Here is a 19347-nt window from a genome sequence, read left to right as displayed (position 1 = left end):
CACGTGCCGCGTTATCTGTCCTCCTTCGAATATTTTTATTACCTGCGTTATCGCACTATCTGCTCAGGCCACCTGGGCTAGCTATTGTTATCGCGCGCTATTGTTCGGGACTCTTTGAGTCTCGCACCTGTTACGTTCCTTCGCGGAACGTAGCTCAGTTATTATCTGTGCTAATTACCCAGTTTTACGATCGTGTTAGTTAGCACCTGTGCTGTGTTTCGCGATTCTGCACGCTAATCGTATGTGTTTGTGATTTGCAGTTCATGCCGTGTGTGTCTTCTCCGCGGGGGCCTGCACAGCGTGCATCGGGGTTCCGGCCCAGCCAGTCTACATCCAGCAAAGCTAAGTCTTAGGCTTAATTATTATTATTAATTTCTTTTAATTTTGCATACTTTATTATAATTAATATTATTTATTAATGTGCAAGTGTACAACTTAACTATAGTTGTCCACTTTATTATTATATTCCCCCTCTGCCTGACTCGGGCAGCGGGGGTTGTTGCCCGCTCAACCTAGTTACTAAATATGACAACCATGGCTTCACCAATGGTTGCCGACGAGGGCCTTCTAAGCGCCCTACTGGATAGGTTATTCACGGAGAAGATCGCTCCGCTATTGAAAGAATCAATCAACGAGATTGTGGATGCCGCTATTAAAGCGAAATCCAACAAATATAACTCGTCATCCGACGTTTCGGGTTCCGCCGGGGAATCCGAAATGGAATTAGGAAATGATTCCGACGCAAGCTCCGTGGCCTCGGTCAAACCGAGAAAGGTGATCACCCGATCAGCCCGCCCGCCTGTCCTTCAGGCGTACTTTGACGCGCAGGCGACCCCTAAGGTCCTCGCGGTCAGTCCTGACCGCACGGAAGCCCCTCAGGCTTCCAGTGCTTCACCGGCCCAGCCGGAAACCGCTCTACCGTCGAGAGCGGAGAGTGTTGCGTCGGATGCTGACGGCTTCATCACCGTCAGTCGCAAGAAGAAGCGCGGTCGCGAATCGCCTTCTCTTGATGGCACACCCGCCAAGAAAGCCGCGGCCACGACTGGCTCCACTCCCGCGTCCACGCCCGCGCCCGCTAAAGCCCGCGTACCGCCTCCGACCAAGCGCCCGCCTACAATTTTTATAGGAGACCGAGGCCGCTGGTTAGTTATCAAAAATAGGATCCCGAAGACGCTCTCCTTCCAGGCGAGGGCGTACCAATCTCTTATCAAATTAGAGACCAGAGAGGTAGAGGACCACCGCGCCCTGACATCTCTTCTTAGAGAGCTGAGTGTGGGTTTCCACACGTACGCCCTGCCTGAGGAGAAGCGTCTGAGGGTCGTTATTAGGAACGTCCCCAGAGAGTTAGACGAGACCGACATTCTGTCGGACCTCAAAGAGCAGGGTTACTCGGCACACGAGGTGCACCGTATGCGCGGAACCTCCAACAAACAACCATTTAACATGGTTCTCGTCCTCCTCGACCTCACGCAAGAGGGAAAGGAAATTTTTAATATTAAATCGGTTTGCTCCCTTCAGGGCATCCGGGCCGAAGCTCCACGCAACCGCGGGGGGCCTGGTCAGTGTCACAGATGCCAGTTATACGGGCACTCGGCACGCAACTGCGAACACACCCCGAGGTGTGTGAAGTGCCTCGGAAAACACGGCACGCCGGAGTGCCCTCGACCAGCGCAATGCGCGGAGCCCCCGGCCTGCGTCTTGTACGGGGAGAAGGGGCACCCCGCGAGCTATCGCGGGTGTCCCAAGGCACCCAAACACAAGCGTCACCCAGGGCGCCGCCAGCCGCAAGGCAGAGCAGAGAAGGTGGAGTTCACTCCGACCTTCAAACCTGCGCCGCCTCCGAAGGTAAACGCCTGGGTGAGGTCTCCTCCGGCTGCCAACGCTGCCACAGAGGCCACTCTCGCGGCCCCCGCGCCCCTCCGGCCACCGCTAGCGTCCCGCCCGGCGGCGTCGGTCCCGCGACCGAGGCCACCGGCGCCCGCGTCCGCGGCAACAGGTAACAAAGGCGGCAGCACCTTTGCCTTCATGTTCGAACTGTCAGAGCTGTTCGACATTAATGAAATCACAGCCCTGGCCAGCAGGCTCGATGCTGTCCGGGACGACCCGCCGTCGCTCCTGCAAGTTATGGCAGACAACGGCAAAATATTCCGTGCCCTCACCGATATAAGGCGAAAGTATAAAAACATTCGCGATGCCTAATTACGTAAGCGCACGGTTTAAACCACATACGCTCCGTATAGCGTTAAGGCCCAAGGTTAAGGCCTTGGGCGTTAAAATACTAGACTTGGTGAAGGAGTTCGCTCACGAACATCAATTAGACCTATTCTTAGTGCAAGAGACATTTCTAAAACCACGTATACGCGATCCGCGTATCGCTAATTATAACTTAGTCAGGAATGATCGCACCACCCGTTTGGGCGGCACCCTCATTTATTTTAAAACGTCTCTACACTGTATACCTATAGATCCTCCGGTCCTCACTAACATCGAGGCCTTTGCCATCCCGGTCAGTATGGCGAATCACCAGCCGATCACTGTTATTTCAGCTTATCTTCCGCCCAACAAAAAAGTATTATACACAGATATAGAAGCATTACTCGGCCACGGGGCTGCAGTCATAGTGGGTGGCGATCTTAACGCCACACACTCCAGCTGGAACAGTAGAGCCACAAATAGAAACGGAATCTTATTAGATTCGCTGACAGACACGCTGAACTTTTCAGTAATAGCACCCGACGAACCAACACATTACCCGGATAACGTCGCGCACCGACCCGACATTCTAGACGTTGCGTTACTTAAGAACGTAACGCTCAATATAAATTCAATCGAGGTTTTTCACGAATTAGAGTCAGACCACCGGCCCGTCGTCCTAAATCTAGGCCCACCGGTTAACTTTCAACCACCGACGAAAACAGTGATCGACTGGCAACGGCTGGAAAAGGATCTCGAGTCTATCAAGTCCGACGACCTTGACCTTATACCGGACGTCATCGACTCGGTCGACACGGCTCACAGTGCTATCTCTCATGTGACGTCACATATACAGAATAGGATCAAGGCCTGCTTCAGGCAGGTTCCGAGGATGCAACCGCATCGCCTAAACCTGCCTCCAGAGGTCAGGAACTTACTCACACAGAAGCACAGAGCCACTAGACTTTACGACAGGTATCCGCCGGTCGAGAATAGGCGCCACCTCCGCTACCTACAGCGGGTGGTACGGGAACGTATCGCGGAACTCCGCGGCGAACGTTGGGACCGCTTGCTCGGCAACCTTAAGCCATCACATGTGGCTTTCTGGAAGCTGCCTCGCGCGTTCAAACAGGAGCCGCCCACTGTCATGCCTCCTTTGGACAAACCGGGACTGCAGCCGGCGCTCGATGACGATGAGAAGGCTGAATGCCTCGCCGATAGTCTCGAGAGTCAGTGCTCTCCAAATGCAGCAGCCGACCCGACACACGTTGACGAAGTTGATCGTGAAGTTGAACGTCGCTCCGCTCTGAGCCCTTCAGGCGATGTAATAAAACCCACCTCTTACGAAGAGGTGAAGCTAATCATTAAGGAGCTTCACTCCAAGAAGGCCCCGGGGCCCGACACTATAAACAATAGGGTTCTTAAAATCCTACCCTCGACTCTTATTACTTTATTGGTTACCATTTTTAATATTCTATTGTCTAATAGCGCGTTCCCCGAACAATGGGAAGATTCCATTGTTATCGGTATCCCAAAAACCAATAAACCTAAAGCTAATCCGAGTAGCTATAGGCCTATTAGCTTAATTAACTCGATCGGGAAACTCTACGAAAGATTAATTCTCGTGCGTCTTAATCATTACATCGCGGAGCTCAACCTGATACCCGACATACAGTTCGGATTCAGAACCGCTCACTCGTGTCCCCAGCAGGCTCACCGACTCACCGAGTACATTCTCGTACGGCGTCAACTTCACGCTACCACGGCAGCCGTGTTTTTCGATGTCGCGAAGGCATTCGACAAGGTATGGCACAACGGCTTAGTATTCAAGCTGTATCAACTGGGAGTGTCAGACAGGCTCGTGCGCATCATACGAGCCTACCTTACTGATCGCTCCTTCCGATATCGAGTAGAGGGCACCCTATCCTCACCCAGACCCATCAGGTCTGGCGTGCCACAGGGTTCAGTCCTCTCTCCCACTCTTTTCTCGCTCTTCACGAGCGACATTCCCAAGTTTCCGAGTGTCCAGCTCGCTCAGTACGCTGACGATACGGCACTCTACTTTGGCTCCGCTCTATTGAACCGCTCAACCTTGAGCAGGAACATTAAAGTACTTCAAGCCGCCGTCGATGAACTAGGCAACTGGTTCAGAAAATGGCGGATTGAAGTGAACCCCACCAAGAGTGCAGCGGTACTCTTCGGTAACGCGAATAGCATCCGCGCTAAAAAACGACCGACCGACGTCATTAAATTGTATGAAACACCCATACCGTGGGTGAAGGATTACAAATACTTAGGAGTCACGTTCAACAGCAATATGAACTTCAAGAAACTTATTGATACGGTATGCAATAGAGCCCGATTTGTCCTCAGTCGCCTTTATCCACTTGTGTGTGGGCGAAGCAAACTTCCGCTCAAACACAAAGTGACGCTGTACAAAACCATCGTACCGCCCATACTGTCATACGCAAGCGTCGTTTTCGCGCACACCCGACCGAGCTACTTACGTCGTTTGCAAGTAGTTCAAAATAATTTCACGCGCATGGCAACCGGAGCCCCGTGGTTCATCCGAAACGTTGACCTTCACCGCGACCTAGAGCTTCCGACGATAGCTCAACGCTTTAAAGAGATCTCGCGACGCTTCTTTGACAAGGCGCCTAACCATCCCAACATCTTGGTTAGGAAGGCATGCGGGTACACCCCCCTTCACCATAGTCTCAACCCAATAAGACGTCCCAGACACGTAACGGTAGACCCGGATGACGACATCACCATCGCGAACGCGACACCCACACAAACACCGACACAGACACGAACACACCGCCTTCGCAGGCGTAGGCGCGGTCAACCACCGCAAACCACTGGCACTCGTCACTCTGACGATGGCCAGCGGCCCGCACCCTAGATACACCACACATTGTTTTGATACCCGACGAGACGTTAGTCCTCGTCCTGTAATAGTTTCACTACACTCACTAACACACGGACTGACTGACGGACTGACATACACCACTTACACAACCACAAACACACTCCACAAACAGACACAAACACAAACATACATGCACACTAACATTTACAATACTTACACACATACAAACATACATACATACAATCATAAACACATACACACACACTTACATACATTACACTAAACACCACCACATTACCATAAACTCGCCGGCGAGTGTGCTCTTCTCATCTTTTCATCTTCATTTTCATTTTCATTCTCTCTCCTTCCCACAAGCACACAGCCGATCTGTGGTTCGAGTCTCCTTAGGAGACGCCCCGCGACTGTTGTTGCGTAGTCTTTGCGGCCTCCACGGCCCACGTCCTACTTCGCTGTGAAAGCCAGGGCTGCTAATAGCACAGAGGAGGTTTTAGTCGGTATGGGGTATATCGGACACTCGAGTCCGACATATTACGCCCCGTTTCGGGGCGTAAATACGTAACAGTATTTCCTCCTCTCAAAAAAAAAAAAAAAAGGAGAGCCCATCGTGTCCCTGCGAACCCGAGCAGATTGAAAGCGTCGAACACCTTTTATTTGAATGCCCAATCTATGCCAAGGAAAGGTATGAGTCGGAACAAAAACTAGGATTAGATATAGACCAAACAAATGTTAGTACTTTAATTAGTAGTAAAAAATATCAACTTAAGTTTATAGAATATAGTTAAAGCATAGCCAATAAGGTAGTAATTAAAAATAAAACTAGTTAAATAAAAATGTATAATATATATATATTAAAGTATATATCGTATTAGCATTATATCAATGAGTCTCAAAAAAGTAATGTTATATAGAGTATAGGCTAATAATAATATAAGTGAAAATGTAAATATATTATGTAAAATACTGTTAAAAATTTGAACTTTGTAATACCTAGTTAATAAAGATAACGAAGGGCCCTGATAAAAACATCAGGGGTTTAGCTCGTGGGCTGGGACAGAAAGCTCCCGGAAAGGAAAAAAAAAAAAACCTAACCTTACCTTTTTTTTTTTGAACGAGGAGGAAATACTTTTACGTACTACCCCCGTGCACTATGTGGCACAGGGAGTGTGGGACTCAACCGCTTAGACCATCTTCTACATAGCTAGAAGTTGGCCAAGTTTGGTAATACCCACTAAAACCTCCTCGAAAGCAGAGAGTTCCCCTTTTTGAGAGGTTCTCCGGGATCTTTGCAGGGCATTTCACCGGAGAACCTCGGGGAAGAGGCCATCAGTGGCCCTCTACTGGCTGCTAGGGGCTGGGGTTGAGAGGTCTTCTCGGACCCCTCTCCCCCTCCTGCCCCGCCCTGCTGCACTCTGGAGGGCAACTGACGCCCTCTCTCTGTTTCTTTCGGCTTCCTCCTTCCAAGGAAGAAGCCGCCTTCCAAGCCTCTTCACTGCCCAGCATGCTGTTGACCATGCCAGGCAGCGAGAGGTCCTGGCCGATCACTGACCTCAGGTCTTGACGCCTCGTTTCCCACGCGACGCAATTCCGGAGGGTGTGATTGGCCGTATCCTCGATAGAGGCGATACCTCCTTCCTCACAACCCGGCACAGATATCGTTCAAAGCAGCCATGGCCCGACAACACCTGTGCCAGGCGGAAGGAGATATCTCCTTTTCGTCTTTTCTTCCAGTTGCTTAGGACAGGAAGAATGGCGCCTATAGTGCGCGCGCCCACTTGGGAGGACTCAAGTTCCTCCCACCACTGCCGCATTATGGCAGCGTCAGCCGCGCGCCTTATAGACGCCTCGCGCTCCCTCCACATTTCGCCGCTCATTTCCGCCTTAAGGCGATATAGGGCGGCGCTCATGCGAGCCTCCAAAGCCCAGGGCGGAGTGCCCGCGATAACGCAAGCCGCATCAAATGATACCGTCCGATAGCACCTGGCTATGCGGTTCGCTATCACTCGCTGCGGCCTGCGGAGGAGTGACCCATTTCCTTTTCTGTTTAAGGCATCTGCCCAGATGGGGGCCCCATACAGAGCTATGCTCTTCAGGACCCCGCTGTACAGCCTCCTGACGCTTTGGGACGGCCCCACCGCGTTTGGTAATAAACGCGCGAGAGCTCCAGCCGCCCCAACCAATCTCTCTCCGAGGTGCCTGAAGTGCGCCTCAAAGCCCCAACGGCCATCCAGCACAAGGCCTAGGTACCTCATGCAGGGGGCCACCGGGACACGCATGCCGTTCACCTCGATGAAAGCGCCAGGAGGTGGGACCCTCCTTGGGCCGTGGAACAGAATGGCGTCTGTTTTACTTAACGACACCCTGAGCCCCAACAGCCTGATCCGCTCGACAACAAGGGAGGTCCCGACCGAGGCCAGTAAGGCTGCCTCCCCAAAGGACCCCCCTGGGCCACCACCAAGGTGTCGTCTGCATAGCAGAAGATGCGCATCTTGGGTAGAAGTGATCCTCGCAACACCCAGTCGTAGCCCATGTTCCAGAGGAGCGGACCCAGCACGGACCCCTGTGGGACTCCGCACTCTACGGGACACCGCCTCATCCTCCCGTCTCCTGCCACGTAGGCCACCCGGCGCCCAACCAGGTAGTCCTTCACTATTCGGCGCAGATACCAGGGCACCTCGAAGAAGTCGAGTGCCTCAGCAATTACGCCGAACGGGAGACTGTTGAAGGCGTTGGCTATGTCCAGGGAGACCGCCAACGCCCTCTCACCATCCGCCACCACACTCTCAACATGAACCCTCAGCTCAGTGAGGGCGAACCTAACCCAACCTAACCTAACCTAACCTAACCATTCTGCGCATTCAGATCACCATTCTGCGCATTCAGATCACCATGGGCGGCGAAAGTATAAAGATGGTCACAGAAACCAAGATCCTGGGTTTTATTATTGACCACAGGTTATCTTTTAAGCCGCACGTCGCTGACGTTTGCCGAAAAGCAACGGCCATTTATGGCCAATCGTCAAGGGCGGCTAAGACAACCTGAGGTCTGAACCCAGAGGTGGTGAGGACCATCTTCATCGCCGCTGTGGAGCCAATCGTACTTTACGCTTCAAGCGTCTGGGTCCCAGCCGTAGATCAAGTCGGAGTGCGGAAGTTGCTGGACGCAGTTCAGCGAGGTTTCGCGCGGAAGATCAGCCGGGCCTACAAATCCGCCAGTTTGAGTGCGGCGCTGATCCTGTCAGGTATCTTGCCACTCGACCTGAGGATTTATTTATTTATTTATTTATTTAATTATTGACACACCAACAGCATTACATACAAAACATTAAAAATAATTATGGTCTTATAGGTTTATTTATAATCTGGTAAGAATGCCAGTTACTGGTGCATACACCACTCTCATTGCAAGACATTAATTAAAATACAAAATACAGTTCGACCTACAAATTTAACAAGGATTTTAAGCAGATTACTAACAATAATAGATACAATTTAACGAAGAATTGTTTGTATGAATGTCAACTAACATATTATTATTATTTACATTTCGTGTATATCTGTGCGGGATTTTGAAATTTATTTTATCCAACAATTCACTGCACGCTGTCTGTCCTGATAACAGCTTTTTGAGGAATGTTAGATCCAGTATTATGCGGCGATTGTAGAGTGACAACATTTTAAAGTGTTGCAGCCGCTGGTCGTAGGTGGCCTTATGAAAGATGCCGGAACTATGATATGCCAAGTATCTAGTAAAGGATCTTTGTAGTCTCTCTAAACGTTTAGAAGGTGCTGCGTATTGGGGACTCCACACAACTGATGCAAATTCTAATTTGCTGCGAACCAGTGAGTTATAAAGAATTATTTTGGTTTGAGGAGAAACAAATCCTTTTGTGTTTCTTTTAAGGAAACCTAACATCCTGGCTGCTTGTTTTACTGTCGTGTCCATGTGTACTTTGAATTTCAATTGTGAGTCCATTGTCACGCCCAAATCTCGAATCTCAGTTACCTCTTGTAGCTTATCGGACTGTAAATTATACGATGATGGAAATTGTATTTTTTTCTTTGTGTACTTAATGTGATAAGATTTCTTTGTGTTAATAACCATACCATTTAATTTACACCACATATTTATTGCATCAAGATCAGCTTGGATGAGCTCCACATCATTATTCGAACTAACAGTTTTAAATATTTTTAAGTCATCGGCAAAAACTGAGTATTTACAGTGATGTATAGAAGAGGTAATATCATTTATAAACACCGAGAAGAGAACAGGGCCCAGGTGGGATCCTTGTGGTACTCCTGAGCACGCAACATACTCATGTGATATGTGACCGTTTAGCACCACAAACTGGAGTCTTTTTGCTAGGTATGACTTAAACCATTCTAGCAAGGTCCCGCCCACGCCAGACCCTCTCAATTTATCTACAAGAAGCGAGTGACACACCTTATCGAAAGCGTTCGAAAAATCCATGTACACACAGTCTACTTGCTGACGACTATCTATTTCATTACTGAGATGGGACATAAACGACACCAAGTTCGTTGTAACAGAACGTCCTTTTCGAAACCCATGTTGACAATCTGATATCACGCTTTCCAAGTGGCGCGTGACAATTGGGCAAACAAGGGATTCAATCAGTTTAGGTATACAGGAAAGTATGGATATAGGATGATAGTTTTTGACGTCTTTATTTTCACCTTTTTTGTACACTGGAACGATCTTAGCTTTTTTCCACAATTCAGGAAATACCCCGTCATGTAAAGACTTGTTGAAAAGGAGTGACAGTGGCAGAGCAAGAGTAGGGCCGCAGCGCTTTATAAATACGGGAGGGATCTGATCTGGGCCGGCACCTTTGAAACCGTCTAGATTTTTAATGGCACGTTTAATTTCACGTTCACTGAATTTTATTACATTCAAAAATGGCAGACCATGCGCTGCGGACTCTAGACTATCAGGTAATACTACGTTACTAAACACTGATGAAAAATTTTTAGCAAATAATTCTGCAATTGTTGTACCAGTGTTAGCAGTTACCTCATCAAGGGTCATTTCGGCAGGTATAGTAGTTTGACCACCTCGTCTATCCTTAATATAGTTCCAGAAACATTTAGGATTCCTGATAATATTACCCTCGATTCGTTTTTTATAATTTTGTAGGCATGCGTCTATTATTTTTTTACTACGCTCACGGAGTAATTCATACTCCAACCTATCGCGTGGGTTTTTGTATTTCATATACTTTTTTCTCTTACTTTCTTTTTCCAAGATTATTCTTATCAGAGACTTACTAAACCATGGAGGGAACCTGCTTTTTTTTGGCTTCGAAACAGGGACGTATGTTTCCACGGTATTATTTAAAATACGGTATAATACAGTTGTCATCTCGTTAACGTTTTGGCACTTATCGAACTGTTGTGACCAATTAATTTCCTTCAGGTGAGCTAAGATTAGATCATAGTTTGCTTTAAAAAAGTTGTGTCGTGGATTTTGTGCTGGTTTAAGAATGTGTGGTATTAGTTCCGGTACAGTAATTAATAAGGGAGGATGCTTTCAGTCAATTTTACTTATAATATTTAAGGAGTTAGAAACTTTTAAGGTAACACATTTGGTTAGAACAAGATCCAGAACTCTGCCATCTTCGTTTGAGACGGGGTTCATTTGCATAATATTATTTAGTGCCATGAAGTCAGTGAGTGCTATACCCTGTGGTGAACTATAATTAGATGCACTGCATGAACCACCATCTGAATTGCAAGATCAACCAACAAAGCCCAAGTTGAAGTCACCCAATATTATAACTTGGTCTGTTTTGTCTAAAATATCGTTAGTGTGCTCTAAAAATCGAGTAAGGCTTTCCAGCTTCACTGGTGGGGGAAGGTATACTACACAAATTAGTATTTTGGTGACAACGTTATTTGTTTTTATATCAATTGAGACCCATAGGTCCTCTGCATCGCTCCCCCAGTTTGAATGACTAGAAGAAGGAATATGATTAGATACAGCGATCAACACTCCCCCTCCGTCTTTTTTAGTACTTTCTGAGCACAATCGATCTCTCCTTTAAACGGTATAACGCTTATCTTAATTAATCGCTTAAATTCCGAACTCGTAACATGACTATTGAGCCACGTTTCAGTAAATACAATTACGTTGTAGTTGTTAATCAGAATATTTGTAAAAACATCCTCTGTTTTGGTTCTTAAACCCCGCACATTCAGATAATAAATATTTAGAGCCATTTTGGTAAGATTTTCTATTAACTACTATAAACAATTTAGCTAAACTAAATCAATAGTTTCAAGCTTTCGTTGTCTTTAATATGAATAGCATGACTTTGCTCGTTTTTCCTTGCAAGTATTCTTCCATCCCGTATCCACACAAACATGAACCCAGCCTCCTTGGCTTTCTTTCGGGCTGCGGCATGTAGATGTTTATTTGTAGGCGTTAGGTGTTCAGATACGAATACGGGCTCTCGACGTCCTCCGAGTCCAAGATGCTCGGTGTTGAGCTTACAATCTTTGTTCTTCTTGTTGAATCGTATCACCGCAGCCAACAATTCATCGCGGTGTCGCTGACTACGAAGCTTTACGATGACAGGACGGGGACGATTGCTCTCCTTGTTGAATTTGGCAATTCTTGTAACATGTAGTATGTCAGATTCAGCAATATGGTTCTCAACAATTCTACCGAGTTGTCCCACAGTGTTTAGGAGTTTCTCCGACTTGTGTTCGGGAATGCCCGTAATCTCATCATTACAAACGCGCATGTTTTGCTCTATCTGTCCTAGCCTGTCAGTCAGGTTTTTTACCTGTGATGTTAAATTTTCATTCTTTGACACCAGTTTATTGATTGTTTCTGATTTCTCTTTAACAGTCTGCATAAGTGTATCGTACTGGTTGCTGATAAATGACAGGGATCCTTGGAACCCAGACACTTGAAAGTTTAGGGTCGCTAGGTGTTCGGATACTAGAGATTTAATGCTGTCAGTTATTTCCTGTTTTATAATTATGCGCAACATCTCCTCAGTTACGCAGGAATCGCTATTATCAGGCTTGGTATTTTTATTTTTTATTCTCATGGTGACATTACTCTCCTCACCTGGATTCGGGATGTAATCTTTCTTAGAAGCAATAGGATGATTACTTGTACGTACAGGAGTATTCAAATTGCCTGTTTTTGGTAGTTTACTGCGACATTGTTGGCAAATCCATTTAGTCCTACTTTCTGCATCCATTTGATGGAAGTGCTTAGATGTCAAGTTTGCGCAAAGCAGATCATATCCCAGCTTACATGTGACACAAATTATATACTCCCTCTTAGGCAGAGTATTTTGACACCCAGCACAAGTCTTCTGTGACGCCATCGCATAGAAGTTTTCAGAACTGAGACGAGTGCAAAACCAAACGAGCAATGTCTATTCCACGTTCCTTGACTTTCGTTAAAATAACAATAAAATTAAAAATACTATATAATATATTATATTTAAGGGAAAAAATAAAAGAGAGTAAAAAAAAAAATATTAAGCGGAGATTCGATCCCGCGTCCTTACAAATCGGTGTCAACGAATCGTCCAATAACCTCTGCCTAAGCCACTAGACCACTCGGTATTTACTAGTTCGGTTTAAAATTGTCTATTTGTATCAACTTATTAAGATTTCTTTTTAATGAAATGATTACCTACTAATGAGTCCAAAGTCCAATCCTTTGTTCACTGAGGTCAATTTATACGTCAGAAACGGAATATTTCGAAACTACTTTTAAGTTTTAGCACTTATTCACTCACTATTTAATTACTATTTAGCAACACTTCGTTAGCTTTTTATCTACTGAACACACTGATATAACTCTTTTTGTTTTTTTGAAGATAATTCACCATTTATCGATATTTTTCTACCAGAATTACAGATACACGTCTAGTACTAACAAGCGCACGACGGCAAAAACCGATCCGAGGATCCGAGAGGCGGCAGAATTGTACCGATATAAAAGGGGTGAGGACATTGATGATATGGCAGACAGGAAGGCTGAACAGCGGGTTAGCTTCCTGGATGCTCCCCATCCAGCCCTCGCTCCTGAGGTAGAGTTCTGTTGTCTCGAGGAAACTCAGGCCGAGACTGACGTGGTAGAGGTGCAGGATGACCCAGGAGAAGGAGAGGGTTACCTGCAGGTCTACACCGACGGCAGCAAGATACAGGGCAGGGTTGGAGCCGGCATCTCATACAGGCGGCGAGGCTTGGAAGTCAGAGCAAGAAAACTCAAATTGGAGAATTATTGCTCTGTCTTCCAAGCTGAAATGTGCGCAATTTCAAAGGCTATCGAGGACATCTTGAAGATGCCCGACATGAAGGTTGAGATCCTTAGTGACTCCAGGTCGTCGCTGGAGCTGCTAAGGGATCGATCATCATTTAACCCGATAGCCTTCGAAATCAAAAACTTGATCCGGCGGGCTCGAGAAATGGGTAAAACCATTCGGTTCCGCTGGGTTCGGGCGCATGTAGGTATTGAGGGGAACGAGAGGGCTGATCACTTGGCGAAGGACGCGGCGCTCCATTCGAAATTGAGGGCTGCATACGATGGAGTGCCGATTTCAACTCTTCGCCGTAAGATTCGAGCCAAGACCCTCGAGGTCTGGCAGGAGCGCTACACCACGGGTCAAACCGCGAGTGTCACAAAGGCGTTTCTGCCAGACGTCGCGGCGTCTTATAAGTTGGTTAGGGAGGACCCTTTCTCCGCTTTGATGGCCCAAATCATCACGGGCTATGGCGGCTTCTCGGCGTATCTCCACCGGTTTGGCCTGAAGGATAGCCCAGTGTGCATATGCGACGGTCGTACCGACGAAAGCGCATTGCACCTGGTGCTCGAATGCCCCAGGTTCAGCCGGTGGAGATGCGACCTAGAGGTGGAAAGCGGAATGGCCGTTACTGAGGCAAACCTTCCAGCTCTTATCGTGAAGCCGTGGAGAAACACGTTCGAAAAATATTGTACAAAGATCCTAGCTGACGTGCTGCCACGAAATGGCAGTAATATTAAAATCAAAATCACTTAGTCCGTTAGTAAAGATAACGAAGGGCCCTGATAAAAACATCAGGGGTTTAGCTCGCGGGCTGGGACAGAAAGCTCCCGGACAGGAAAAAAAAAAAACCTAACCTAACCTTTTTTTTTTTAACGAGGAGGAAATACTTTTACGTACTACCCCCGTGCACTATGTGGCACAGGGAGTGTGGGACTCAACCACTTAGACCATCTTCTACATAGCTAGAAGTTGGCCAAGTTTGGTAATACCCACTAAAACCTCCTCGAAAGCAGAGAGTTCTCCTTTTTGAGAGGTTCTCCGGGATCTTTGCAGGGCATTTCACCGGAAAACCTCGGGGAAGAGGCCATCAGTGGCCCTCTTCTGAAACCAAGATCCTGGGTCTTATTATAGACCACAGGTTGTTTTTTAAGCCGCACGTCGCTGACGTTTGCCGAAAGGCAACGGCCATTTATGGCCAATACTAACAGACTTAACTTACTTTACAAATACTTATTTTACAAAATACTTATTTTGATTTTAATATTACTTAGTCCGTTAGTTGTATATATAAAATGTTAAAAGTCTGTTAGTATTGGCCATAAATGGCCGTTGCCTTTCGGCAAACGTCAGCGACGTGCGGCTTAAAAGACAACCTGTGGTCAATAATAAGACCCAGGATCTTGGTTTCTGTGACCATCTTTATACTTTCGCCGCCCATGGTGATCTGAATGCGCAGAATGGTGATCTGAATGCGCAGAATGGTTAGGTTAGATTTTTTTTTTTATTCACCCTAGTCGGCCTACCTTCCCCGGCTACATTATCACCGGGGACGTTGACTAAACTACCATCTTTCTTTTCTCACTCTCATCATCTTAATAAAACTCGGTGTTTATATTTTTAAATTAGGGTTATACAATAGTTGGTATATAAGGCGTACAAGATAATAATACATTATAACTTTTATTTTAGTTTAATCTAAACTTTAAATATATTCTATTATTTCTTTCAATTTTGAGTCGGTGGGTTTTGGCCCGCGAGGCAGGCTGCTTGCACTTTTCTGTAAATATACTTAAATATTCATTGGCAAGTGGGCGCCCGCCGCCTCGCGGTCCTCGCCCCGCCTTTACTATTATTAAATTTACGCGTGTTTTTTATTATTAATTTACAAAAAATTTCCAACTGCGGTCTGTTGCTCGCCAGCATTTCGGATAACCACTGGAGATTAACCTCCAAGCCTGTTACGAGCTCCAGATCGAGCCTTTTGGGCCCGAAAATAGGGCAGTCAAGTATTAAATGCATTACATCCTGTATTTCGATGGGATCGCATTCGCAAGCCGGATTTTCTTTCAGCCCGAAACGGCACAGGTACTCTGCGAAAGGGCCGTGGCCTGTGAGGATCTGTGCCATCTCGGGACTAAACCTTCCTTGTTTTAGTAAAGTGCGTGCGTCCGTAACGTTTTTAATGAATAATTTCGTTACCTTCCCCGTATCACCCTCGTCATACCTTTCCCCCCATTTCCTGACTGTCTCCTCTCTTATATTCTTTTTTATATAAGACAGGGGAAAGTCTGTGTAGGCCGCTTTAACCTTTGAAACTTCCGCAGCGTTCCTCACTAATTTGTCCGCTCTCTCGTTCCCCACTGTGCCAACGTGCGCTTTCACCCAGAAGAGTTGTATGTTTTGGCCGACAATGCGGCTCTCTTCTAAGTGTCTGCGGGTCTCAACAACTTGAAGATTGAGAGAGCGATCGCCTGCGATCGCAGCTAGGGATGATTGTGAGTCGCTATATATATTTACATCCTCTCCATGACTCTTTGCCTCTCTTACCGCACTGCACAAAGCTGCAAGCTCCGCCTGATACACTGTGCAGTAGGGCGCCAACTTTATTTTATTGTTTTTAATTGCCCTTCCTTTATGCCATTTGGACCATGCGGCTCCTACACCTAGTTCGGTTTTACTACCGTCGGTATATATGTTCACCGAGTTTGAATTTTCTAATTTTTCTGGCTCCTCGACGACAGTGTATGTTATCACCGGTCTTTCCGTGGGGTGTGGCAGTTTAATAACAGGCACAGCTCGCTCGATCTGGTCTTCTTCGCGTATAAACGGGGATGACCCCCTCCTCCTTGCTTCGTAAAGAGCTGCAGTCTCTTTGATTCTTAGGTCGAGGGGCAGTATCCCTGCCAATAACGTCGAAGAATTTAGCGATGCTGTGCGATAAGTCTTAGCTATTTTCTGCGCGAACGGCCTTTGTATACCTTCGAGCTTTTTTCTGACACATAACTTTTTGGCTGCCGGAGCCCAGGCTGCTGAGGCGTAAGTTATGATCGGCTCGATAACTGCTCGGTATATTTCGTTTATTGTATCACCGTTCATCCCCCAATCTAGTTTCGCCATTTTTGCCACTTTTTTGTATATTTCTGCCGCCTTTTTTGTAATGTGATGTACATGCTTATTGAACGTGAGTCCCTCGTCAATAATTAACCCGAGTAATTTGATTTCTTTTACCCGGCTGATGTTAGTGCCTCCCATACTGATCCTTGGGGTGTCATAGTTCTTCCTTCGCGTCAGAACCATTGCGTTGGTTTTTTGTGGAGCGAAGTTGAGCTGATTCATGACACCCCATAGCCTTACTTTTTCGAGGGCTACGTTCGCTCGGTTTTCGATTGTGTGTGTGTCTCTTCCCGTGAACACCAACACAATATCATCCGCGAAAGCCTGTACATAAACACCTTCTTCTTCTAATTTGACTGATAGTGGGTCTAGTAGGATGTTCCAGAATGTGGGGCCGCTAATCGAGCCCTGTACACACCCTTTCTCAGGTTTTCGTGTATGCTCCTTGTTTCCGTAGCGAACCACCACTTTTCTTTCTATGAAATAGTCCTCCACTATTCTCCTAACGTTTTCTGGGCACCCTTTTAGTGCCAATTGGCACTTGATTGCCGGCCACCATGCGTTGTCGAATGCCCCCTCGATATCCAATGACACCATTAGAACGATCTCTTTGCTGCGGATGCGTTCTTTCGTGTAGTTTATGATATCGTAGAGAGCATCCTCCGTGCTTTTGCCCGGAACGAAACCGTACTGCCTCCTACTCAGCTTGGGGAGTATATGATGTCTTATTCTGTTATTAACAGTCTTTTCCAGAACCTTCCCCATGACCGGCAGGAGGCCTATTGGTCGGTACGATTTTGCGGCCGTGTAATCATCCTTCCCCGGTTTCTTAAGGACTATAATTGAGGCTTCTTTCCAAGGCCTCGGGAAGTAGCCCAGCTCTAGGCATTTATTGAAGATAGCTAGGGGAACCTCCGGGTTCACCATGATTGCTGCATAGCAGATATCAGCTGTGAGTCCGTCGGCTCCCGGAGCTTTCCTCGGATTGAAGCTTCGCGCTACGCTAATGAGCTCCGCCTTTGTAAAAGGCACTTCATTATCGCTATCGCGCGAGCTGCTGGACTTTTCTTCAACCTTTATTCTAATATTTCGGTGGATTTCATCATCGACCTCGATATTATCTGGCGGGAAGAATTTGTGAGCCAGTAGTTGCACTGATTCTTGGGCGCTTAGCGCTATGCCTTTTTCTACCAGTGGCATATCTTCCCTGGTCCTTTCTGCCTTCTTTATAATCCTATATACCCTATCCCAAACGCTTTCACCTTTTTTCTTGCTACAAAGCTTTTTCCAACCTTCAGTCTGCGCTTTCTCTATTTCATATTCGTATGTCTTTTTTGCTTGAAGGTATTCTCTTATCACGAACTCTCGTCTTCTTGGAGCTGCGTATGAGATTCTTCTCTTCCTCCCTGTCATTTCCTTCTTTAAATTTTCTATTATTTCATTCCACCAAGGTGGACTTAGCTTTTTCTTTCCGCCTTTTATACGTGGGATGGTGTTATCAGCGGCTTTGGCTATGGCACCCGTGTATCTACTCACTACTTCGTCTACTCCAGCTTTGCTATTTATTTCGTTTATAGCGCTCTCTGTTAGTAACTTTTCTTCCATATTTTTTCTAAGCTCGATCTCAAAGTCCAACCATTTGGCTTTATTTGTTTTATATTTGCGAGTTGTTTTGGGCAGGACTTGCAATGCGGTTTTTTTAGTTCTATTTTGACTAGAATAGTATTGTGGTCTGAGCTGGTGATTCCTGTATCAACACCCCACTCCGTCACCCTTCCGAGGAGGGCCGTTGTGCATACGGTGATATCCACTATGCTAGTGTATCTTCGTCCCCCTCGCACGGTGTCAAATGTAGGCGTGTTACCACAATTTAGAATGTTTAGCTCCTCTTCGTCGAGGAACCCTCTTAACTCTGCTCCTCGACTATCCTCCGATCGGCTTCCCCACCATTCACTCCAAGCATTCACGTCCCCCCCTACTAAGACCATCTTGGTCTTTAGTTTTCTCGAGATGCTTTGCAGATGTTCGAGGTGTGGTTTGATGGGTTCATCGCCTTCAAGGTATACGGAGACTAATGCAATGCTCCATGTTCCGCGTTTTTGTCGCCAGACTCCTTGCAGTACACACACTTTGGAGGCTTTCCACTTTTCCAAATCTGGCAATCTGACCTTAGATGCGAACCTCCACAGTGGCTACACACTTCCGTCTCTCGTTGGCATTGCTTGCGGCTGTGTCCGTAGCCAAGGCACATTGTACATTGGACCAGAGGGGATTGGTCCTCCACCCACACTCTTTGTAAGTCCACGTGAATCCTCCCGGCTGCTGTTAATACTTGCCACATTTTTGGTGTTACTTGCAGGATCACGTGGCACTCGTGCGGGTTTCTTACCTTCCTTCGGTACCTTTCTATTATTACCCAGTCTTCTTGCGTAAGTTGTGCAGTCACATTTTTGTTTTGGTTCTTGAGTGCTTTTATTATGTCCTCAAGCGTGTTGTAGTTAAGCAGATTTTTAACTTTAATGAGGGGGTTTTTATTTGCGACCTCCTTTACCATAAGATTGTCATCGCCTTTCTCTAGTCTTTCTTTCAGTATTCTTCTCCCCTCCTCTGTTCTACAGCCTACAACTACCTTTCCATCTCTTGCCTTCCTTATCTTGTCTATTTGCACTCCCTCTTCCTTTGCTTTGAGCACGGTTCTTATGTGCTGTATAGTTATATCTGCCGTATCGTTTGCGCCTTTTGGCTCCACCACGACAGAGTGCAGCGTGGTCTTTCTTTTTCCCGTGCCCTCCGCCTTTTTAATTGGGTCCTGGCTTCGCTCTTCCCTTGCTGCAGCTACTTCCGCGTACGTTTT

Source organism: Leptidea sinapis, chromosome 14 (genome assembly GCF_905404315.1).
Source record: "Leptidea sinapis chromosome 14, ilLepSina1.1, whole genome shotgun sequence".
Taxonomy (NCBI): Eukaryota; Metazoa; Arthropoda; class Insecta; order Lepidoptera; family Pieridae; genus Leptidea; species Leptidea sinapis.
This window is presented reverse-complemented; position numbering follows the sequence as displayed.